At 37.6% G+C, this 25,569-nt stretch overlaps 2 protein-coding genes across 2 annotated transcripts in view; both read left to right on the forward strand.

The window, feature by feature from the left end:
* The first annotated feature begins 1,269 nt into the window (after positions 1–1,269).
* LOC131744244 (protein CEBPZOS-like) overlaps positions 1,270–25,569 on the forward strand; it is a 40,290-nt gene continuing 15,990 nt past the window's right edge. The window contains exon 1 of the mRNA XM_059043619.2: positions 1,270–1,356. The gene's annotated coding sequence lies outside the window, so the exon portion shown is untranslated. The remainder of the gene's footprint in view (positions 1,357–25,569) is intronic.
* The window catches only part of OXR1 (oxidation resistance 1), a 502,318-nt gene continuing 478,019 nt past the window's right edge, over positions 1,271–25,569 (forward strand). Inside the window, exon 1 of the mRNA XM_067017533.1 lies at positions 1,271–1,356. The gene's annotated coding sequence lies outside the window, so the exon portion shown is untranslated. The remainder of the gene's footprint in view (positions 1,357–25,569) is intronic.

Consider the following 25,569-nt stretch of genomic DNA (forward strand, 5'->3'; position numbering starts at 1 on the left):
CTGAGACCCCATCCCCAAAGAAGAGGGTAGACAGGTGTGGGCTGCCCCCCCAGCAGTACTACCAGAAGCTGAGTGAATAAAGCCTATATTTTATGTCCTGTAAACTACATCGAAGCATCCAAAAGGAGATTTCTGCTTCATAGTAGGAACGGGGAAGAATATAAATGGAGGCAGATATTCTTGACGGTACCTCTAGCACTACCTTGACTATTGGGAAAAAAAATAATGAAAGACGAGAGGAACCCTATATGGCTGGACTATTTCAAAATAATATGTGACTTTGCCTGATGATACTATTTATTGCCGAAATCTACTGTGCAAAAGTATTTTCATAGTGGAAGCACATAGGAGGGTAATTACCCTGGCCTTAGTATAACCATGGAAGGCTTCACATTCAGGATTTAGATAGATAAAAAGGAGAGGAGAGCATTTTAGGCAGGGGTACAGCCATGGCAGAGGCCTGACGTAATTGATGTATGCCACGTTCAGTGCACTGCAAGGCATTTGATACTAGAGATTTTTTGATATCGGAGATAAGGTTTGGAGAGTAAAGACTATTCCCTTTGCACTGTGATCAATCAATCAGGAAATATTAAGTTCCTGTACTGTTTAAATCACTGCCTATCTTTTGAACGACAGCAGTCAATATAAAAGAAGGTGATCTCTGAAGGAATTCTCAGTAGACCTTGAATTTGTTTGCCGATATGTTTTCAACCGTGACTTCTAATAGTTCAGAATCACTTTTTTTTTTTTTTTTTTTTTGCTTCATTCGTTATTTTGCCATGTTTAACTCGAAAAGATCTCAGGAAGAAAAAACTCCTACGTCATTTTTTTGTGCACTTGACCCTGATCGTGGTTCAACTTGAGATGTGGCTCTCAGTGACCTATGCTGGTGTCCTCAGGCCATTATTTCTTTTACTTCTCTATACTGTCTTTTCGAAATGAGCAGGATGTTGAACTTTTCTCCACTAATCATCCCATTGCTGGCTACTGTGTCTGCTCAGATTCACGGCAGTGCTCAAGCTGGCCACAGTGGTGACGCAATGGCTTTCTGTGAATAACTTCAGGCTTCCTGGGAAGGCATCACATGACCCTACATACCATCTGCCAAGCCATCTGTGTCTTACTCAGGAACCTAAATAAAAGCAATAGTCCCTGCTAACTCATAGGCACCATTCACTCGGCAAACATTTATTGAGCTCCTACTATGTTAAAGGTAAATCTGCAAGGTGCTGTGGGTAAAAAAGTCTCACAGAGAAGAGTAACAAGCAAGCAACTAACTACAAAACAGTTTCATAAGTGATACATAGAAGTATGTGCAGATTCTAAGGGAAGAATATGCACCTTGGAAAGAAGGTATGTAAAGATTTTCTTTCTGTTAAGGTGTGTACATGCTAATAAGTGTTTCATTTGGCCCTAGATAGAAACAGAATCAATGGTGGTGATACAGTGTTTTAAGTTGGTTTTAGTCAGGTAATTAGGCTGGTCATAAAATGAATGAAGGTGATCTGCTTTCAGCTTCTGAAGTGTTACCTATTACTCATCCTTGAATGAACAGACCCTCAGGGAGAGAAAGATCAATGGGCTTGGCAGTTCGGAGTGAGGATCTTAAGAGAAGCACTGCTCCTTGTGACATTTACAGCCATTGATATGATTACATATTCTTTCTACTCCTATGTGCTAGTCTATATTTATGTTGGAAAAAGGCTCCTGCCAGTATGTAAAAATGGGAATGCTCTTGGTTCCCTCTCTCCTATGCTAAGTATGCTAATTATATCTTCAACTATAATATTTTTAGTCTTACATTTATGGAACACTTACTATGTGCCAGACACTGGACTGTAGTACAGAGGTAATGACATTTAATCCCTCACGGGAACTCTTTGAGGTAGCTATCAGTATCCCCGTGCATGTGAGTAAATGGGGGCTCAGAGAGATTTAATAATGTAGCAGTTGACACAGGAAACAGATGACATATTCAGAAGGGCCAATTTTCAAAGATGGAAACAGATAAGGAAATCTATAAGGGAAGGAAGGATGTGGGAAGGATACACAATAATGGCACTAGGATGTACCATAGCAGGGAGCCACCACCACACCTGGACCCAAAGGGAAAAGGGAAGAGAGGGATGTTATTAGAGCCCACGAAGGCTTGAGGGAAGAAAGGCCATCCTCTAGGAGTTGAACCGTAGAGGGATGCAGCCACTGGCAGAGTCGCAGGGAACGGAGGACGTCTACTGGGGGAACAGATACCCTGACCTCTACTTTCTCTCCTCCCATCCTTCAGTTTCCTGCATGTGCCCCCCATTGACCAAACCCACCCAGAAACAGAAGGAAAGGGAGCCTAGGTGATGTACTCTGAGAAGTTCAGAACACAGAGAGTAAGAGATAGGGGGAGGTGGGAGCAAACAGAATCTCTAGCACAAATACCTAGCCCAGGGTCACACAAGTAGTAAGAGGCATTGCCGACAGATTCTGCAAACTGTTATCTTCTACTTCAAAGTTCATGTGGTTTCCGCCATGGAAAGTCATTTTCCAATAAATTATATTAATAGCTATTTCAGAGATCATATACTTTATAACCCAAGATTTTAAAAAATTTAAAAAAAATTTTATATCCTTTATAAAATCAAAATACTTTGGTTCATAAACAAAAGAATTTCTATCAATCAGAGATGTTCGAAGATTACCTGGATAAGTACCGAGGTCCTTAATGAAGACATTTCAATCTAGTAGGCACTCAATTAATATTGCACGAATCCCTAAACGAGTGCATGACCGTTTACCAGCGCTCTTAGAAAATTTCTGTACCTGTGAACTTTTCTAATTTGATGATCTCTGAAGTTTCCTTCTAAGTCTAAGATTCTGTGATTCCATAAACATCCAATATGGTCCTCAGACCTCTCAGTTACAGATGAAGGTTGCTTTAAAGAATTAGTTGTACAAGATGCTTAAGCAATCATATGACTAGAAATACTGCATTCCCAAGGGGGGATATCGTGAAGGATCACGTCTCAGTCAGGAATGCTTTCAGCTGCTGGCATCAAAAAATCCTGAGCAGAAATATTTAAATAAATAGGAAGAGAGTATTTGTAAGGCAGTTGTCAGAGCTAATGTCTTTACAGTCCTCCAGGGTTTTTTCCTCATGGCTGTCTATTAACTGCTGTGATTCCATCCTCAGTGTTCATGATTAAACCCTGAAGAAGGAGAAAGTGGCAATGCCTGGATCAGGAAAGCAATGGTTTTCCCAGGACTCTCACCACAGGACTCTGCTTCTATTTCATGACAACCCAGAAGGAGGTCAGGTAGAGGCTTGGAAATAGGTAGGTCAGCGAAGCAAAAGTATCTGCGGCAGCTCCACCTGGCGGTGGCAATTGTAAAAATGGCCCTCCACCCGCAGATGTTTTTGCATCGCTGATAAAGAAAGGAGACAGCCAGCAGCCACCACACAGGTTCAGGTTCAGGATCAGGTTCAGGTCCCGGTGGGTACGCTGTGCTCCTTAACATTTCCTCTAGAGATTAGAGCCCAGGGAATGTTAGCCCACAGCCATCTGGGGAACTGGAATTGCTGGAACTGGTAAGTGTGAGGAGTTCCTCCCAATGGGTTTTAAAGGTGAGTGCAGCACTTAAAAGCAGCCTTACTTCTCTGGTTGTAAAAAATTGAATTAATCAAACCGGAAGCATCTCTGCTTTGGAGCTGAAAATTATGAACTTATGTTAACCTCTAGTCTGATGGGATTTCTGACAGCTTTATTCAGCATCTGTTTAACAGCGCTGGCAACAGGGAACTTAACGCAACGTCACTACTTTGTTGGAACAACCTTTAAAAACTTTTTTATATGGAAGTGAAGCTGGAAGCCTCTTAAGTTCCAATTATTGACCCTAGGCATTTTTTTTTCTAGAGTTAAATTGGGATAAATCCCTATTTCCCGTGTTTTCCCACAAGTATTTGAAGCCATCCTTCCTGTTCCCACTTCTGCTTGTTTCCAAGCTAGTTGTCATTTAGTAATACTTGTCCTGTTATACTACAGTTTGACAGTGTCCTTCTTAAATTAATAAAACTAAACAGTCCTGACACCAGGGGGAAGAGCACACGATAGATGTGATAAGAATAAAAACTGATTCATTTTCTTTTTATACTGTTTTTGTAGCCAAGATTACATCAGTTCTTCATGTCAACTGTAGTTCAGCCAGAATGAGGTCAGTTGCGGAGCCCTGTGGCCTGACTCCAGAGATCTTCCTTAAGGTTGACTCAATCCCTTAATTATTTCATGCCTGTTACGTTCAAAGGCATTTAAGCCCATTTTTTTTCCCATCCTTAGACTCTTCAACTTATAAGATTTATATAATCATCAATCCCAGTATTTGCCCATATTTTTTCCATCAAACATTTTGTCATATGTCTTGTTGAAATTCATTACACTTTAATATATACATTTCCCCTATAAATAGGTATTTTTGATAAATGAGGGAACAAATATAGAAAATTTCAATGAAATGACATAAAAATCCATTAATCTGTAAGAATTTTAGAAGTTCTTCAAGACTGCTGATTAAAATCGTGAGATTAAGTATGCTATCAAAATGACTATATACTTAAAAACACACATGAAAACACTTGTCATCCTTAGCTGGAAATTTTAAAGGAATTGTCCTAGGAATATTCCCTTTAAAAAATAAATCTAGGCAAAATAAAAAGAACTTTAGCATATTACAATGTACCAGGTGTGGTATAAATGAGAAATGAAGATTTAAAAGGACTATTCAGGGGCTCTAATGTGAACGCTATGTCTTTAGAAACAGAAGATAATCACATGATGATCACAGCATGCAGGGCATATTAAAGGAAAAGAACAGAGAGCAGGAGGTTAAACAAATTATTGGTCAATATTTTTAGGGAAGAAGTTAAGAGTTTTCTCACTCCCAAATTGCTTTTTGAAGTGTACAGGTAAAAGGTGCTTAATCAAACACTGGCAAATGCCCAGGCAATTCTGGTAATTATGAACAAACCAAATGCAGTTAAATCCATGAGCTCAGATGGTAGCTACCTGAAATTTTTTAATTAACCCAAGGAGGAAATTGTTGAATTGTTAGCCAAAATGCAAAACAAAACCAAAACCAAAACAAAAGCACACAAAAAAACAAAAACAAACAAACAAACCAAAAGAAAACCTTTCTTTATAAATACAAAGATGCTAGAGGAGTAGAGTTTGACCTGAGACCTTCAACATGAGAAGAACCCCTTCAGGAGACTGCGGAAACTATGGTCAGGGAAACATTGCCTAAAGCAGGGCCCCTGCACACATTAAACCTTCTTACCTAAGACAACCCAGTTTCTGAAGGGGAAGGCATGCTGATGTAATGACTACGTGGGGAGAGAATGGAAAGAAATTCATTCATTCAGCAAATATTTACTGAGTCCCTGCTAGGTACCAGGCTCTCAGGGATCTAATATCTGGGAGGAAAATAATATCTGGGGCGGGGGGGAAGCAAACTGACAGAATCATACTTAAATATTCATGAGTTTCAGGAGTCATGTTTGTAGTTTGGGAGGCATCACTCTGTGTAACTTTCACTTAATTACGGCCAAGCTCAAGCCTACTGAAATTGAACAGGAAGGCAAGCATATTCAAGGACTAAAATATACACATTAAGAAAAGTTGTAAGCAGAAGACTTAGGGGGGAGAAAAGACTCATGGGCGAGTAGAAGGTTATCACAAAATGGTAGCAATTAGCTTCAAGGTGTTATGTGATAGGTTGGGCAAGAGAAGGAGTTGCCTTGATGCAGGAGAGGGGCAGCCTCTATGTTTCTATTCTCTCTCTGTCCACATAGTCTAGAGATGTTTCTGAGGTAGTAAGATTATTTAGTTCCACACAGTGCTAGCCAGAAAGTCACAGGGCATATTTCTAAAGAGAGCTCTGATGTTAGTAAACAAGCCAAGAATGTGACAAACTATGACTCCATTAGCTGGGTATAAGGAGAAAGAAGTATATGGAAAAAATTGAAAATGGATTTGTCTCTGAGGACAAAGGGCCCACTGCATGCATGAAGAAGAGCACTGTTCAAGACGGCCTGCCTTACCTGGGCACGGAGAGCTGATAGGCAAGCAGAGCTTAGACATGGAGCAACCCATGAAATGCACATGTGGTTTCACGCATTATCTCCCCTTAGAGGTTTACAAAAAAATGTTGGCTGAGGGGATCAATCAGGCAGTGATATAATTGCCTCCTTCTGATTTCATTTGGTATAAATCTATGAGGATTTTTAAGTGGCCGGATGTTTTAATCTTGCGTCATTCTTGAAATAAAGAGAAAAAATTGTGGAGATCTGAGAGTTGCTTAAAATTGTGATTTGGGGATCTGCTGTGGGATGTGTTTGTGTGTGTGTGTGAGAGAGAGACAGAGAGACAGAGAGACAGAAGGGGGGGGCAGGAAGGAGAGGGAGAGAGAGAGAGAGAGGGAGAAGATATGGAAGGGCATTTGGCACAGTGATCTGGATAGCATGGAAATTAAGATGCTGTTGTTTTGATGCTGCAATTCTGAAATATATAAATCCAAACATTTTAACACCCTCAATAAAAATAGTATAAGGGTTTACAACAATATCATTCATTGTATAACATGAAACTGTTTCTACTTCTTGTGCAAACTCTCATACTCATCCTATAGCTGTCATTGGTCATTAGTATGACCATGACCATCTTTAGTTTAATAAAAAGGGAAAGAATGAATAAACTACCCCCAGAATTAGATTAGGTCTCCGTATTATTCACTCTTATGGCATGCTGTACTTTTTCCCTTTTAGTATTTAGTATAATTGAATTTAATAGTTATTCATGAAATGTCTATGTCTCTTGTATTAACCTTGAAGGTTCAAGATGGTCTAGACTTGTTCACTGCTGTATCCTAGCACCTAGCACAGTGTCTGGCACATTATAGGTCCTCAAATATTTGTGAAGGAATGAATGATAGGGTAATGTCAGGAGTGGACATGTCAGTGACAGAGTGAGGGGAGGTCAGAGTAACGTGCAGCTCAGGAATGAGTTGAGAATGAAGGATCAAGAGTAGAATTCAGGGATAGGATGAGGGGTAGCTGTTATAAACATGACTTGATAACAAAATAAAATTGAACACTTAACACAAATGTGTAAGTCATTTTAGAGTCATTCATTCTTAGAATCAAAGTAAATATTAAACCATGTTTCATTTAATATTTTCAGCACCAAATTCTGAAGTGCATCTTGCATATTCTTCGTGTTGAAACGTTGATAGCATTTTCCGGTTGCGATTACTTGAGGATGTTCTCTTTGTGATAATTCACTGAGCTGTTCATTTTTGATATGTGCCCTTTGCCACATGTGTGTTATACTTTAATACAAAGTCTACTTTAAAAGATGCTGATATTTAATTAGCATGTACCCATTCACAGCTAGGCCTTTGCAAAGCCCTGACTTTTCATTCAAATGTAAAATCTCTAAAGAAAGACCATCCATCCTTGAACTGCACAAATTAGAAATGTTCCAATAGTTTACTTTTCATTTCAATGTAATGTTACTTGGCCCAGTACAAGAAAACATTGAACTTCCACTTTAAAGATCCTTCCATCTCCAGCACTGAGTCCTTTCGTGCCAACCATCCATAGGGCAAGGAAAGCATTGTGCATAGGGCCACAATGCCTTTAGGGACTCACAAATCAAAATGTTTGATCTTTTCTTTAATCAGAAGGAAAAAAAGAATGTATAGGTTAGAGAAAGCTCTTTAATAATATTAACATATTTGTCATTATATCAGTTGAAAATATAATTGTTAGTATTTTTATAGAGAAAGGGACACACAAAGGCAAAAATGCCTAGCACCTACAAAAGTCATAATGCTGGCCCTGGGGAGGAAACAGAGTGGATAGACAAAGCCTATTATCTTCAAGCAAGTTATGGTCTCGGAGAGATGAAATCCACTGGGTCTTCTCCAGATTAGGTCACACACCAACTTAGCCTGTACTAGCTATTTTTTCTTTTATATAACTGTACATCAGGCTGTCTTTTTAAATGAAAAATTTCAGTAAAGACCATCACTTCTACTTTGTTCAAATCTCTAAAGGCTTTTCAGAGCCAACGGCAGAACTTGCCCTGATGCTGCAAGAGTGAAGAATACTTGGAAAATACATAAACCATAATTCTCTTTTTGATTTATTTCTTCTATTATCTATTTTATTATTTTTCCTTTTTCTCTATGTCTCAACTACATTTTTCCCTATTAGTAAAATATAGTACATTTGAGTTTATACAAATGTGATCTTCACATCCATGGCAATTTTGTAAATCCATTTTAACTTGTGGCTGTAATGACACAGCTTCTCTTCCTATCTCCACTGGATGAAAGGTATGGTAACTATGTTGTATGGCCTACAGAAGCGAAGCAAATAAAAACAAAGGCTAGGTACAAGGTCCAGCAGGATGTCAAATGGAAGCCATAAATCACAAGCATAATTGAAAGATATTTCTGATCAGGTATTCACTCAACCTTCATTCAAAATACACGAATGTTTTAATGCTTTCTGTATGCCAGGAGTAGCAGTTAAGCCCACAGGAATGGAAAGTTTTCAACATCTGGTTCATTTCCTTTCCTAATAACCAGCTAAAAGTAAGGCCCAATCAAAAGTCCTAGGAGACTCCACTCAGTTGGAGGTAGAATCAGCTATTTTGAGAAGATGCAGTGTTAGTCAGCAACTGGCAGTTAACAAGGCATACCATGGCTGAGAAAGATTTACTCACTATGGACAATTTTGAATAACCTAAAATAATCATAAACTGCTTTAAGCTAGTACACAGTGTCTGAGAGCATTAGAGAATTGGGTGTCTCACTGGTTAACATTGCCATGAGGATTTGGAGTGAAATAGATGGAAAATCTAGGACATGATCCTATTGTAAAAGGGGCTCCAATAACAGACTGATGCTGTTTAATATACAATTACTACAGAGATGGTTTTTTAAAATTAAATTATAATTATAGAATATGGGATTCCTTTTCCATATAATGTAGCCGTTCCATTCCTGCTCTTGAATGCAGGATACCCATTTTTACCTTAACATTAATTTGGACCCCCAAATTTACAATTGTGAACTTAAAATATTTATACATAGATGATTTTTCCAGACTTGTTCAACTTGGAAGCCCAGAGGAGTCTACAGTCCCACTGGACCAAACATTGACATATACATCAATATCTATATCTATTTCATAATTGCTATTTGCTTTCCCTAAGGTCATTTTAATGATCTTAAATTGGTATTAATCCTTGGAAATGATGACTGACCTTCTCCAGGCTCCCAAAGCATCTCCAGCATTTCGCTGGATATTTTTGTCTAGTGGGACTAGTTTGAATTCTGTGAATCAAATTTTAATTAAAATAAATTAGCTTGACTGTAGGCTTTCTGATGTTCTTAGTTGCATGGTTTTAATCATTCATATTAAGTAAAGAGCTGACTCGGAGGACAAGCTGTTAAAGAAGATAGATACTTTTCCTGAACAAAGGGAAAACATAAGGAGCAGGGAGAATTCAGAGGCAGCCAAAGCTAGAGCTGTCTAGTTAAGTTGACTATGGATTAAACAGGCATGCTTTCAGGCTAGGGCTAAAGGTGGGATGCCTCTTTCTCCTAAAAAAAGTGTAGAGCAGCATGAAGCTTTTCCCCTTCCTCCAGCCCTAGCACCTACCGAAAACAGAGGAAAAAAGCAGCACTTAGGAATGGAATCCAAGGCAGAGGAAGAAAAAGTCTGTTTCAGCGTCATAGGAGATAATCTTGGGGCCCACTGTTGAAGGTTTGATTATTTCTAGAGTTCATTGGGAGGATTCCAGGATCCTTGCCCCCATCCTACCTTTTTCACCCAGAGTGGAACTGAATGGAATGAAATGACGGAAAACTGTTCCAGGGGCTGAGGAGAAAATCAGGGGAAATCAGGGGAAGTAAAACAAAGCATTAATGGAAGAAAGAGGGAAGGGGATAAAGCGGCCCAAGAGGTGGATTTGTTCCCTAGGAAATGTGAGAGACACGGCCTTGTCTAGTGTCTCCTCCAAAAGACCCTGGTCTTCTGGTGAACTGGGAATCATTTGAAAAGAACAAAGGAGCCACTTCCAGACTCCACCTCATCAATACCCCACAACTCTTGCATATGCAATATGGGTTAGAAACGGGATTTTTTAGTCTGAATGAAAGGTTTGCACACTCTTCTAGACTTTATGTGCGTCCATAACCAGCAAACAGGAAAAGTGGTTTAATAATTGCCCCTACGGGCACTCCCTTCCAATTTTAAGGGGTAATGCTAAGTAAGGGAAACTAATTTCAATTTATCTTGTTTAGCCTAATTAGTCTAAGGGGAAACATAAACAGCCTGATTTTCTTCTCTCCATATGGAATATCGAGTCTTCCCAGAAAGATGTTAATCCTATGCCAGAGTCCAGGTATTTCAGAGAAAATACATAAATATAATCATTTCAGGGGTTTTAAGATACAGGTTCAAAGGAAGCACTAATTCCAGACTAATGAGAGACAGCCCTTGGAAAAATGAAGGATTTGGAGAAGCGAGGATTCAGTTTCTGAGTTGTGATACATTATTTGTTGGCTACAGAGAATAAAAGATATTCCCTGGGGTAAATTTTCCTCTCCCTGAGTGTGTACTGATAGTAACACTGCAGGAAGGAGGAATTTGGGCTGGGATGTGTAACGCAGATAATGTGCAGGATTATAACAGGATAGAAACAGAAACCTCTGGAGCTCCTCCATGAACCACAATTATAAATAAGAAACTGTACTGGGACCCAAAAGGAATGATTGAAATCGCAGCTGAGACTTGCGAGTGAGGCGAACTGGGTAATCCATTCAACTGATTCTCCCTTTCAATAGGCAATTTGGTCTAATATGAAGACTGACAGGTCCTGCAGATTCATTGTAGACATGGGAAGCTAATTGAGCCTGTGCCAACTGCAGGTATCCTGGGCCTGGTATTACTTCTAATATTAGGATGGTATTTTAAATCTTGATTGGATGAGATTGCTGATCAGGAAAATGCATGCTTTTATTTTTTTTTTTAACTGCATTTATTTTTTGAGTAGATAATTTAGTCACAAATTTCAAAATTCAAAACACACAAAAGGACATAGAATGAAAAGCTCTCCCTTTGACCCACGTCCCCCAGCCACCCTTTTTCTGTGACCACTCGTGTTATCAGTTTCTCACATATCTCATCACAGATGTTTTTTCCTCGTATGAACAAATATTTGTTCGTCTCAGCCCTTTTTTGCATAAATGGTCGTATACTACACACACTGCTTGGCATCTTGCTTTAATAATATATGTATCCTAAAAATCATTTCATTTCAACACATAAAAAACTTCTCCATTCGTTTTAAATGGCTGCATGTTGTTCCATTGTCTGAATGTACCGTTCTATCGTTCATTGCTTTCAGACTGACTGATGTTTAAGTCGCTTCCGGTCTTTTGCCTTTACAGCTATTGTGCTTTAATGCATATTCTTCTATACACGTCATTTTGCACAGTGCACGTACATCTGTAAAATAAATTCCTAGAAAGGGAAATGCTAGGTCATAGCATAAGTGCATTTGTAATTTTGATAACTACTGTCAAATTACAGTTCATAGAAGTTGTGACAATTTATACTCCCTCCCTCATTAACATAATGTTATTAAATGTTTTGATATTGCTGGTCTTGTATATGAAAAACAGCATCTCAGTTTGGTTGTAATTTGTATTTCTCTTACTATAAATGAGGTTTAGTATCTTTTCATATGTATACTAATACCTGTATGTCTATTGCTGGGACATATTATGCCACCCAGATAAAAAATAAATTTGTATATTATTCTCATTCAGGTTATAGGATCACTTTTCTGGTTAATGCAGCCACCATTCGTAGTCTTATGCAGAATCTTGTTCAAATATACAGGATCCCTGGTCCCAAAATATCTGCTTCGGGAACAAATTTTACAACAAAAATTGTCTATAAGTGGGTGTATTATAAGAATATAAAATTCAGGGCTTCGCTGGTGGCGCAGTTGTTGAGAGTCTGCCTGCCGATGCAGGGGACACGGGTTCGTGCCCCGGTCCGGGAAGATCTCACATGCCGCGGAGTGGCTGGGCCTGTGAACCATGGCTGCTGAGCCTGCGCGTCCGGAGCCTGTGCTCCGTAACGCGAGAAAGACTATAAAATTCAACTTTTACCTTGTTTTCACCTTCAAGCAATGGATAGAATGGAACTATGGAATAGATTACAAAAATTCCACATCAAAATCCCCACCACTCTGAAATGTTAGTAGGTTTGGGTCTATTATTGGAAAATTCCCTCTTGGGGCTGGTCTTAATGGACTAGCCATTATGGTGCTATCTCCTGGGTTATCTGCATCCTAGCAGATAAGACCAAGGGACAGGGAAAAATAAAGTGAAGGAAATAAATTTGCTTAATAAGTCATACCACTGTCCCATTCCAGGTATATTTTGTCATAATCACCATGAAGGTCCTACAAATAAAAGACTTGAACATTTCTTTGTTGAAGGCAAGTGAAGAAAAAAAGTAAATCTTGCTTGTTAACTGAATTTAAAAAAAAAAAAATGATTCATGAAAATAGAAGCTAAAAATTTGAAAAAAATAATATAATAATATAAATATATAAAAATAATATAAAATAATGAGAGTTCCCACTTATTAAACCAGATCAAGGACTTATGACTTTATGATCCACCAAAAATATTAAGTAAAAATGACAATTTCCTTTGACCAAATAGGAGGCAAGTTATGGGTTAATTATGAAAGAAGTAATGCTTGAGAGCCCAAGAAAAGCTTATGTGGAACTGAACAAGTATAAGAAAAATATAATTTTAACCCCCCCCAATTTATTTAATATTAAGAAGTTTTACTTGATAAAAGTTTTACTTTTCCAGTCTGGGTCCCCAGTCCTATTCATTCTGATGATAAGCTACTCTTTTTTTTTTTTTTTTTGCTGTACGTGGGCCTCTCACTGTCGTGGCCTCTCCCGTTGCAGAGCACAGGCTCTGGACGGACGCGCAGGCTCAGCGGCCATGACTCACGGGCCCAGCCGCCCCGCGGCACGTGGGATCTTCCCGGACCGGGACACGAACCCACCTCCCCTGCATCAGCAGGCGGACTCTCAACCACTGCGCCACCAGGGAAGCCCTGATAAGCTACTCTTGATCATGGCTGTCATTTTGATTTAATTTACCCATATTTCTCTGATCACAAGTATACATGGGGTCTGGAAAGCAAAGCCATCTTTATTTAGAGCTTATCTGGAAAGCACTCAAGAGGCTCTCTAAAAAAGAAAAAAACAACCCTCAGTTTCCACACCAGAGACCAGCTACAGACACCCTTAAATATTAATTACATCTAATCACACATCTGGATGGCATCTGTAGGTGGAGACAGCTTTGCGGGAGGGGAAAGACTGTTCTACCATAGTTACTGGGAAATCGAATCTATGAAGAAAAACAAATGTTAATGATAATTGATGTGCATAAAGCTTAAGTCGGTCTTGGGGTGCCTGGTATCAGGATTGAGTTAAAAAGTACACTGGATTTTATCTAACAAAGCCTAATGATAAATGTTTCTATTAACATGCAAAATATTCAGTAAGCATTTGCTGGTACTCTGAGTGGTGGAGATCTCAAAATAAATTTCATTTTTAAAAACCTCAAGTGAAATAAAGAATCAGTCTAATATAATTAAAATAACAAATGGAGAAGTACATAGAAATATTAAGAATCAAACCCTGCTGGGTATGCACAGGAGATTAGGCTGTTTTAAGACTCTACATGGAACTAAATCATATTTGGATATAAAATTTGCCTGGATTTCACTGGGGTCATCCAAACTTTAAAAATTCCATGGAATAAAGAACTAGGTCAAATTGGATAAGAATCAGCTTGGCTTCAGGGTCAGGGAGACTACGTGAATGAATGAGCAATGCTATAATGTGGTTTGAAACACGTAAGTCTGTCAACATTTCATTGTGGGTCAGCCTTTGCCCACGTTCAAGAAGCTGAGGTTGTTGATTGGTTAGAATAGCAAAGGAGTGAAACTTGATTTAATGGACAAACAGAAGTATGAAATTTCTTAAAATAAATTATTAAGACCCCACCTCCTAAAAAAAAAAAAAAAAGAGAGACCCCACCACCCAAGACTGTGTGTTTAGTTCTGGAGTATGATTTTTTTCCTTTTTTATTAAAGTATAGCTTATTTACAGAAGAGTGCACAAATTAGAAATATACACTTAGATGAGTTATCATGAACAGAACATATCTATGTAACTACCACTTAGGTCAAGAAATAAAATATAACTACCATCCCTGGAGGCCACCTAATGATCCTTCCAATTTTAGCCTTTGTCTCCTGTGGAAAGACAAACTTCTAACACTGTAGATGAATGTCACCTGGGTTTGTACTTTATAAATGAAATTATACGCATGTATTCTTTTGTATCTGGCTTCTTTTGTTCAATATTATGTTTGTTGAGTTTCCTCCATCTTTCCTCTATGAAACTACAAGAGTTTCATGTTCTTGTAGTTTAGTTCATTTTAGGGTGTAATCTTATCGATAGCATCTCAAATGTGTATAAAGTGAGATTTGCTGAGAATGGTACAATAGCCACTTGTGAGCCTCAGGAGTGCCTGTTTATTTTTGATCTTCCAATCAATAAACTGTCCCACTTGCCGACACTATGCTTATATATACACTAGTGCTCAGTGGGTTGTTTTACTTCTCTGGGTCGGGAGTCTAAAATCATAGTCACTGCAGCAGAAATAGGAAAATCTGGCTCTGTTCTAAGAGGCTGTTATTACATATTCAACTATTCCTCTATCTACAGGAAAAGACCTAGCAATTCTAACAATTGCTCAAGAAATCAGTGGCAACTTAATTAGAGCATCCAATGTTTATATCAGTAACCCTCACAGGACCCTAATTAATAGTGTAACTTTTATAACTACAGGAAATGTTAATTTTCAGAATAAAGTTAGAGCGTTTGGATAGAAACCACTGAGTGCCAGTAGTATCATTCTTGAACTCAGTGGACTGAGCAAAAAGGGTCTGATTCAGTGTGTAAATCAGCTTAATCTATATCTTAGGTTAATATAAAATAAAGAGTTTTTTATTTGCATTTCTCTAATAATTAGCAATGTTGAACATCAATGAGATTATCACCTCACACCAGTCAGAATGACTACCATCAAAAAATCCACAAACAATAAATGCTGGAGAGGGTGTGGAGAGAAGGGAACCCTCCTACACTGTTGGTGGGAATGTAAATTGGTGCAGCCACTATGGAGAACAGTCTGGAGGTTCCTTAAGAAACTAAAAATAGAGTTACCATATGATCCTGCAATCCCACTCCTGGGCATATACCCAGAGAAAAATTGTCCAAAAGGATACATGCACCCCAATGTTCATTGTAGCATTATTTTTCAATATCCAGGACGTGGAAGCAACCTAAATGTCCATTAACAGAGGAATAGATAGAGAAGATGTGTGTGTGTGTGTGTGTATATATATATATATATATATATATACAATGGAATATTACTCAGCCATTAAAAAGAATGAAATAATGCCATTTGCAGCAACATGGATGGACCTAGAGATCGTCATACTGAGTGAAGTTAGAGAAAGGCAAATATTGTATGACATTGCTTATATGTGGAATCTAAAAAAAATATAAAAATGAACTTATTTACAAAACAGAAAGAGACTCAGATTTAGAGAACAAATTTAGGGTTACTGGGGGGAAGGGTGGGGGAGGGATAGATTGGGAGTTTGGGATTGACATGTACACACTGCTATATTTGAAATGGATAACCAACAAAGACCTGCTGTATAGCACAGGGAACTCTGCTCAATATTATGTAACAAAACTAAATGGGAAAAGAATTTGAAAAAGAATAGGTACATGTATATGTAAATATATATATATATATATATATATATATATATATATATATAAAAGAGGCCATAGAGGTGGATGTTAAATGAGCACAATGATGAAACAAATAAATCTGACAAATTAGTAGGCAATTTAAAACTTGTGAATGGAGGACCCTAAGCTGCTGAGGAAAATGCCTTCTTGCCTAGCAACTCGCAGCCTTGCTATGTTTGGGCTGGGTACCTATTTTTAGTTGTCTTCTGTTACTGAGCCATGTGAATGCCGCCCCCTTCTTTCATTTAGCTTTGGATAATGGCCAAACACCAGGATTTACTATTCCTTAAATAGTATAGCTCCCATCTGTTCACAATCAATAGGAAAAAAAATTGAGATGTGGAATACGCCATCGTCTCTTGGCCATTCTTGCCACATCAGACTGACAGAGGTTTAAGCTATTTGTCATGTGACTTTGCTTTCTTCTTTTTTGAACTTATGGCATTGGTAAACCACCACGAAGAGGGTATGGTATGGCAGTGCTTAATCCAGGTTTTCTCCAAGAACTAATTTATCTAAGTCATAACAAGGGAAATAAAATAAAAGCATAGGATATTTTTAAGTATTTGTCTTGCACAATATCCTGAGAATGTTTGCATGTAGCTCTTTTGGGCTCTCTCTACTAGAGAATAGAAGAAGACTGCCTCTGTGCCCCAAGTGAGAGAGGAAAAATAGTCATTGGCTATAGTGTAGTCAGCTTCCACTAGATTATGCTAGAGCAACAAACAATCCCAAAATATATGTGGCTCACAATAACAAAGTCTGTTTCTTGTCCATATTGCATGTTGCCTGGAGGTCAGCTGTGGCTCTGCTCTATGTGTCTTCCCTGTTTGAAGTTCTAGAATAAAGAAGCAGCCCCTACCTGGAATATGCCGTTATCATGGCAGAGGGAAACAAACAATGACAGAACCTTGAAATGGTTCTTAAATTTTCTGCTCACACTGGCATATATCCCCTGTGCTCACATTCTCTTGGCTAAAGGAAGTCATGGCAAGTTGGACAGCCACTGGGCAGGAAGGCTACTGCTCTTCCAAGGAGGAATATCAGGGAGAAGCCTGGTGAACAAGGGTCTGATAGAAAGAGTCATCAATATTTTGGAAAAAAATAATACAATTCACTAGAGCCAACATCACTGTCAATTAATCATCTTGGATATAAAAGAAAAAGACTTGATCTCAAGAGGGAGATGCCATGGTGGGAACTATTTGTAGAATTTAACTGGAAAAGATCCTTTCTGATCTAACCTCTCCTTCTGAAACAGGTGATTGACGAGACAGTGAGGATATTTTAACTGATTGAATCTTTAAAGCAAGGAGAATGAGCTCACAAGTAGAATCCTGAGAAGCCAGTGAAGGAACAATCAAATTATTGACGTATTTTTACTTGAGAAGAAAATAAAGGAGCTTGGCTGGAAAACCCTTCAGACTGATAACTAACTATCTTTTAGTATGCTCAACCTTTCATTCATTTCCTTGTTGGAATAACTTAGAAATTAATTTGGACCCTCAGAAGAAACAAACACCTGCTCCTCCATTTTTAAAAATCCCTTTATATAATATGCCCCTTGACAGAATATTTGTACAACCACAACTTCCAGACTTTACTCTTAGAACTACAAATTCCAGGGAAGAAATTGATCTTATGCTCTCTTTCGTCCCAAGTCCCTTGGAAAGGATTCATTCATCCAACTTGATGCCAATGTCTGCTCAAAAACCAATCACCAATGCCCAGGGATGGGGAAGGGGTCAGAGTAGTGATAGATAGATAGATAGACAGACAATTTCCATGGACTTATGTGAGTAGCTAGGGAGTGGTAACCCCAAATAAAGCTGAGAAGATAATCCCACAGATGATGAACACAACCACTCCTGCCTGTGGACTCATGCTTGTCCCTGGCCTTCCAGCTTCCCTCTTGGCTCTTTTTTTTTTTTTTTTTTGTGGTACGAGGGCCTCTCACTGTTGTGGCCCCTCCTGTTGCGGAGCACAGGCTCCGGACGCTCAGGCTCAGTGGCCATGGCTCACGGGCCCAGCCGCTCAGCAGCATGTGGGATCCTCCTGGACCGGGGCTCGAGCCCGCGTCCCCTGCATCGGCAGACAGACTCTCAACTACTGCATCACCAGGGAAGCCCCCTCTTGGCTCTTTTTAAAGAACTTTATAAAAATAAATAAAATATAAAAATGAGGGAATGGTTAAGAAAATAGTGATAAATCAATTAAATGGAATATTATGCACTTGTTAAAATGATATACATGAATATGGGTAATATTTCTGTTAAGTGGCAAAACCAGTATACAAAATGATCAAATCACTGTGATGAATATTATTTAAAATTTGATATATAACCCAAACTGAAAGGCAAAAAATCACAAAAAGAGTTGTTTATCATTAATATGCTCAATCATAATATATTTAATTATATTGTCCCCTTAAGTGACATTTTTGTGAAACATCAAGTCAAATAATAAGTAGCTTTCAGGTATATTTATATTTATATATAAAATTTATGTCCACACAAAAACCTGGACACACATGTTTATATCAGCTTTATTCCTAATTGCTAAAACTTGGACACAATTAAGGTATCCTTTCAGCAGGTAAATGGATGAACAAAATGTGTTACATTCATAAAATGAAATATTATTTAGCAATATAAAGAACTGAGCTATCTAACCATGAAAAGACATAGAGGAAACTTAAATGCCTCTTGCTAAGTGAAAGAAACCAATCTGAAAAGGCTACCTACTGTACAATGCCAACTGCATGACATTCTGGAAAAGTCAAAAAGACAAAAGATTAGTGGTAGCCAGGGTTTGAAGTAAGGAGGGAAGGATGAACACAGGGGATGGTGTATAGGGCAGTGAAACTATTCTGTATGACGCTGTAATAGTAGATACAAGTCACATTATACATTTGCCAAAATCCATAGACTACACAACACAAACTATGGACTTTAGTTAATAATAATGTAACAATATTGGTTTATCAGGGAATTCCCTGGTGTCCAGTGGTTATGACTCTGAGCTTTCACTGCTGAAGGCATGGGTTCAATTCCTGGTTGAGGAACTAAGATCCCACAAGCCAAGTGGTACAGCCAAAAGCAAAAAAAAAAAAAAAAAATCAAACAAAAACAAAAAAGCAGCAAAAAAACCCCACAATATTGGTTCATCAGTTGTAACAAATGTACCACTAAAGCAAGAACTTAATAGGGGAAACTGTGTGAGAAGGAGGGAAAGGATGTGAGGATATATAGGAATTCTCTGTATTTACTGCTCAATTTTATGTAAACCTAAACAGCTCTTAAAAATTGAGTTTATTAATTTTTAAAAATGGAACGAAAATACATTGACTCATAAGCTCTGAGTCTGTTTCTTAAAAGGTCAGTTAAATGTTTCCCATAGTCCATTTTTTACTTTCTTTAATAGACAATATAATAGTCCCCCCTTATCTGTGGTGTTTAGGGTCCAACCCCTACCAGTGGATGTCTGAAACAAAATATAGTACCAAACATGTATGTGTATATATACATATTATATATATATATATACACACATACATACACACACACACTATGTGTTTGCCCATGATGAAGTTTAATTTATAAATTAGGCACAATAAGAGGTTAACAACAATAACTGATCATAAAATAGGACAATTATAACAATATACTGTAATAAAAGTAATGTGACTGTGGTCTCTCGCTCTCAGATTATCTTATGGTACAAATTTAATGCCTTTTCCTTCTTAACTAAGCACTTACCATGCACTGTGGCATTAACTTTTGCAGCTTGAGGTGCAACAGCAAAACTAGCATGAATTATTTTTCCTTCTTCACAATTTCAAGGGTAGCAGGTTCGTTCCTCCCATGGATCTTAGCAACCTCAGCATACTATTTCTTTTCTTTCCGTATTAAGCAGAGAACTTTCACCTTTTCACTTAAAGGAAGCACTTTATGGCTTCTCTTTGGCATATCCAAATTGCCAGCATCACTACTCTTGTGCTGTAGGGCCAATATTAAGTAAAATAAGGGCGACTGGAACACTGTCACTGTGCTACTGCAACTGTAGATCTGAGAACTGACAAGGGTACTAAGTGGCTAACAGGCAGGATACCCTGGACAAAGGCATGATTCACCTCCCAGGCAGGACAGAGCGGGATGGCATGAGATTTCATCACGCTGCTCAGAAAGGTACAAATTTAAACATTCTGAATTGTTTATTTCTGGAATTTCCCATTTAATATTTTTGGACCACAGTTTACCACAGGTAACTGAAACCATGGAAAGTGAAACCGCAGATAAGGTACGACTACTATACTTTTCCCCCAGAATTGTCTGAGCCAATTCAGTAGGGAATGAATAAAGGAGATGTCACTTTGGTCACCAGAGCCTGGATAAGGAGACGCCCCTTGAAAAAAAATCTTGGAAAAAATTAAAAGGAAAGTATACTTTTTGATATGAAGTAATTTCAAAATATAAGGTAAAAAGTTTAATTAAAATTACTACCTAGGAAATTAAAACCTCTTTTGAATTTAACATGAGTTGTACAGAGCTAAGCAAAATCAAACCTCTTAAATGAGCCTGTGGCTATAAACAGTAAAGATTTAATGAAGCATTATCATTGCTGTTCCCTTTAAAAAAAAAGTCTTATTTTGGAAAACTCTGTCTTTATTAATTGTAAAATTTCATCCAAAATAGATATTCTCATGTTTGCTGCTGCTTCTAATTCAAGTGTGGAATTTCTTTTAATCAATTCTGAGTGAATTTCCTCAACTGTAGATTTTCTCACTAACAAGGAGTGTAAGAAGGAGACTTTTATTTCTCTGATTAATGCATTTGGCACCAATAATTTAATATCTTACAGGGACAATCTGAGTGTATTGTTTGAAAAGTTTGCCCTCTCCTCAATTCTAATCTGAAATTCAACTGCTGGAGTAGAAAGGAAAGTTCAGACTGCTTCCATTCTTGGTGATAACTCCCTGAGTGCCTGCAATATGCCTATTCCTATCTTTTCATGTGTATTTTGACTTGATCCTTCAGATTCTAAACTCTTCCAGGGGCTGTTTCTTATATGCTTTTGTGCCTAAGCTTGAGTACCTAAGAACAGTATGTGCTTAATAAATATATGCTATTAATAATGATATTATTCAAACTTTTGAATTCTAAGAAATATACTCCCCAAGTATTTTAAGTGTTGATATTACTATTTAAAGAAATGAATTGTTTGATTCACTGAGGAATCCTGGTATCTTTAGGGCATTGGGTCTTCAGGACACTAGAATCTCTAAGAACTAGTTCCTAAAAATGAAATATTAACTAGGTCATAATCTGTTATATTAACATGTAGAATCAAGAGGCTCAGGAACAGCAATTAAAATCCCAAGAAATTCATCTTAGAATTGAATTCTTAGATTTAATTCCTTTTCATGTTGATAACGGTATAGTAATGTCACCATTTAGTTGTACTTGCTGAGAATCAGACAACGTGCTACTATGTTTGTTACATGCTATGTATTACATAACAATCACTATGAAAAGTTACCTTTAGCTTTTAATGGATTCTTCTTTTACTTACAATAAAATCCATGATCTCCTAGACCCTCCTCAATCTCATCTCATGCCACCCTTCCCTTGCTCTTTGTTAGTTAGTTAAGTGGCCTTTTCAAGGCTCTTTCTAACTCCTGAGCCTTTGCCCATATGCTGTTCCCTGTGATTTTCTGTTCTTCACTAGCAAACTCCATTCTTTACCTTTCAGTTTACCAGTCATTTCTCTGGAGAGACCTTTGCTGACACCTTCCCAAATCTAAATTTGGTCCCCCTTTTTATTCTTTCTCATATCGTACCCATTCTTGTCCTCTCTTATCATTCATTAAAATTTGTGATTATCTAGTTACATATTTGTATTTAAATACCTATCTCCCTCACTAAGTAAGAGGCTCCAGGAGGGCAGGGACCACCTCTAATTTGTGAAAGACACTTATTATATTTATTGAGTGAATGAATGAATTCACCAAAAAGGAATTACAGTGTTGAAGCATGGTAATTTCTAAATCGTAATATTAAATAACTTTATTTTACTTTACTTTATTTGGTGGCTTTTTTCCAGTTTGATCCTGCTGTTTTTTTTTATTATTGAGACATAATTGACTTATAAGTTTAAGATGTACAACATATAGATTTGATCAATTTATATTGCAATATGATTGCCATTGTAGTGACAGTTAGCACCTCTATCACGTCACGTAATTATCATTTCCTAGTGATGGGAACAATTAAGATCTAGTCTCTTAGAAAGTTTAATGTATACAGTACAGTTTTGTTGTCTGTAATTACTATTTTGTGCATTAGATCTCTAGGACCTATTTATAGACTAGCTGCAAGTACGTACCTTTAAACATCTCTCCCATTCCCCCACCAGCCAGCATCTAGTAACTACCATCCACTCTGTTTCTTCAAGTTTGGTTTGTTTGTTTGTTTTTGTTTGTTTGCTTTGAGCTCCACATATAAGGGATATCAAACACTACTAGTCTTTCTCTGACTTATCTCACTTAAATTAATGTCCTTTAGGTCCATCTATTTTGTCACAAATGGCAGGATTTCCTATTTTCTCATTGCTGAATAGTATTCCATTGTGAGTGTGTGTGTGTGAGTGTGTGTGTGTGTGTGTGTGTGTGTGTGTGTGTGTGTGTGTGTGTATCATCTCTTCATTATACATTCATCCACTGATGGACACTCAGGTTGTTTTCATTACTTGGCTAGTGTGAATAATGCTACAATAAACACAGAAGTGATGTAGCTCTTTGACAAATTGTTTTCTTTCCTTTGGATATACACCCAGAAGTGGGATGGCTAGAGCTTATGATAGTGGAAATAACTTAATTTTAAAATAGTTATCCCCCAAATATTACTAAAACGTTATTATGTGTCTAAATACAATAGCCTCTTGCTTTTTTTGTAACTTAAACATTAAAAAAAAATACCGTATTTTATGGTTAAAGTGATTATTTTCCCACAGAATTAAAAGCCATCTTAACTCTGGAACAACCCTTTGATTTTGTCGCAAGGGAAATTGAATAAAATATTCAGAATATCAAACATGGAATACTTCAAAACATCAAGCTTAAAACAGAAAACAGAAATAGACTTATGGGATCATTTAACCAAAAGCGTCCTTTCGTGGATGGTTAGATTTCAGTTAGTTCCAAAAAGCCTTCTCCAGATATCTCTACACTAAGATCTCCAGTTTTTCCACACCATTTATAGCACTCATTTTTTTCAATTAATTATATATACATAACTTTGAATTGATATTTTGCTGTTTTATTTCTTATCTACCCAAATAGATGTAATGCTTCTTCTAGAAAGTAGAGGCTGTTTCTTAAATTTCTTTATACTATCCCCATCACAGTCCAGTGTACAGGGATTGCATTTGCTAAATAAACTAATTCCTAATTATTTTATTGCAATGACGAATCCAATGCAATGACCAGCAAATAGTTTTGACTCTGCTGCTTTCACTAGGAGTAGGAGACATTGCAGAAAAGTTCATGGAGAGTGCACAGAAAGGGAACATTTTCCAGCTGAGCTTAATATTTATGGAATGTCCATTATGTCCCAGGGTTTTAATAGATACTTTTCTCATTTGATTCTTCCAAAAACTTGTAAGATTGTTATTATTCTGCCGTTGGAGAAACAGAGTCTAAGTTAATTTTTAAGACCAGCTAGCTAATACGAGTTCAGAGCTAGATCTATTTGATTCCAGGATAACTCTTTCCACTAACCCGTCATATCTTTGGAGAACAGAAGGGACTACACAATGGTGGGTACGAATTGAAAGGGAGAAAGGAAATAAAAAGGGAAGAAATAAAGAAGCCTGAATTTGGAAGTTGAAATGGTCATCTGGAGAGAAGGAAGCTGTGACTTTTCCTCTCACTTCTGCTGAAACTAAAATTACATGCTCAGCAGATATTACAGTAATTCAAGGAACCGAACAATTGCTAAGACCATGCACCAATTGACGGGGCTGCCTGTGTGTATCTATTGTACTAGAGACCAGGAAGAAATTCCCACAGTGAGATCCCAGAGATGACAAGGCAGAGTGACATATCGGTGGCACACAAAGATGCCGGCTGACCAGCTGGACAGGACACAGGGAGGCAATGTTCTCTCCCTCTTGGGCTGTTGTGAACCAAGGGAGGGACTCCCTGAAGATTAGGATATCAAGGATAAGAACAGTTTGGAGTTTTTCTTTTGTCTTTCATATACCATTAATTGTCTTGAAGCTTTTTAAAAATATTATTTTATATTTCTTTAAAAATTTTTAAACATAGTAGTAAGGCCACAAGAAGATTGTAAGTACCTGTACTATAGTTCAGATATTTTCAGCTCAGGGGAAGAAGAGGAAATTATGCTAGAACGAATGCATAGACATGATTATTTTTGAACTCACAAGAAGTATGCTAATAAAAATTTCTCTCATGTATATGTCATTCCATATGAATAATGAATATATGAATAAATGAAGTGTGAAGTAAAATTCTGAGAAAGTACAACTATCTGGCAGCAAGGTCTATATTTGCAAAGATGCTAAAATAATCCTAACTTTAAAAAAAAATCTAACTCTTAAAAATTATTTGGTAAATATTCTTTCTGAGTTTCAGTGTGAAAATGCAGGATATTTATCTGACTTATTTCAAAAATCATTAGACGTTTAAAGTGGCAGTTCACTCTCCACACACTGGTTGTGAAATTCTTCAGACCATACTTTAGAGACCATGATGTCACCACAGATCACCTTCATGATTTCCAATAAGTTGCAAATAATTAAAGTACATTGTTCCTAAAATTCATAAGTCTTTTTGAAATTTTCATTTCTTTCTCTTTAACAAATTCTTGGTGACTTCAAACTTCTAAAAGTATGTATTGTTTTACAAGACTTTTTCTAAATTGCCATGAGCTATTAGAGTGTGACATTTTGATAATGACTTTTTAATATGGAACTTTGAGCTGGCAGGAAACAAGAAAATGGAGTCGTTGAATTTGGAGGTACAGAATTTACCTACTTACTAGAGACTCCAAAGGTCAGCGCCGAAAGGAAACAAGCATGTTGCCATCCGAAATTCTTCTCACTTCCTGAAGGCCTTGCAATAATCTGTTGCCACAAAGTGTTCTAAGGAGCAATACTTCCGTAAGAGGTGCATTACCAAAACTTTGGTGATAAAATAAGTTAGGGAAATGCTTCATATCAGATCCACCCTCATGTAGATCCATGGGAGTCTCTATGCATGTTAGCTTAGTGGAGTCTCCAAAGAGTGCTGAAGTAAAGAAGCTTCTTTGTCTTGTAATGCCTAATGGTTCGTAAACTTATTAGACGTTGGAAAACTTTCCTCTTCCAGAGAGAATTTAGTAGTTTCCTTCAGACCTCAGAGTCCAGGAAACAGACTGTGGAAAATGTTATATAGGGTTTGTATTAGTGGGGTCTCCAGAGAATATGTGTATACACACACACACACACACACACACACACACACACGATGGGGGGAGGTAGGGTTAGAGAGAGGGGCACTGAGATTTATTAT

The sequence above is a fragment of the Kogia breviceps genome, chromosome 17 (assembly GCF_026419965.1).
Source record: "Kogia breviceps isolate mKogBre1 chromosome 17, mKogBre1 haplotype 1, whole genome shotgun sequence".
Classification (NCBI taxonomy): domain Eukaryota; kingdom Metazoa; phylum Chordata; class Mammalia; order Artiodactyla; family Physeteridae; genus Kogia; species Kogia breviceps.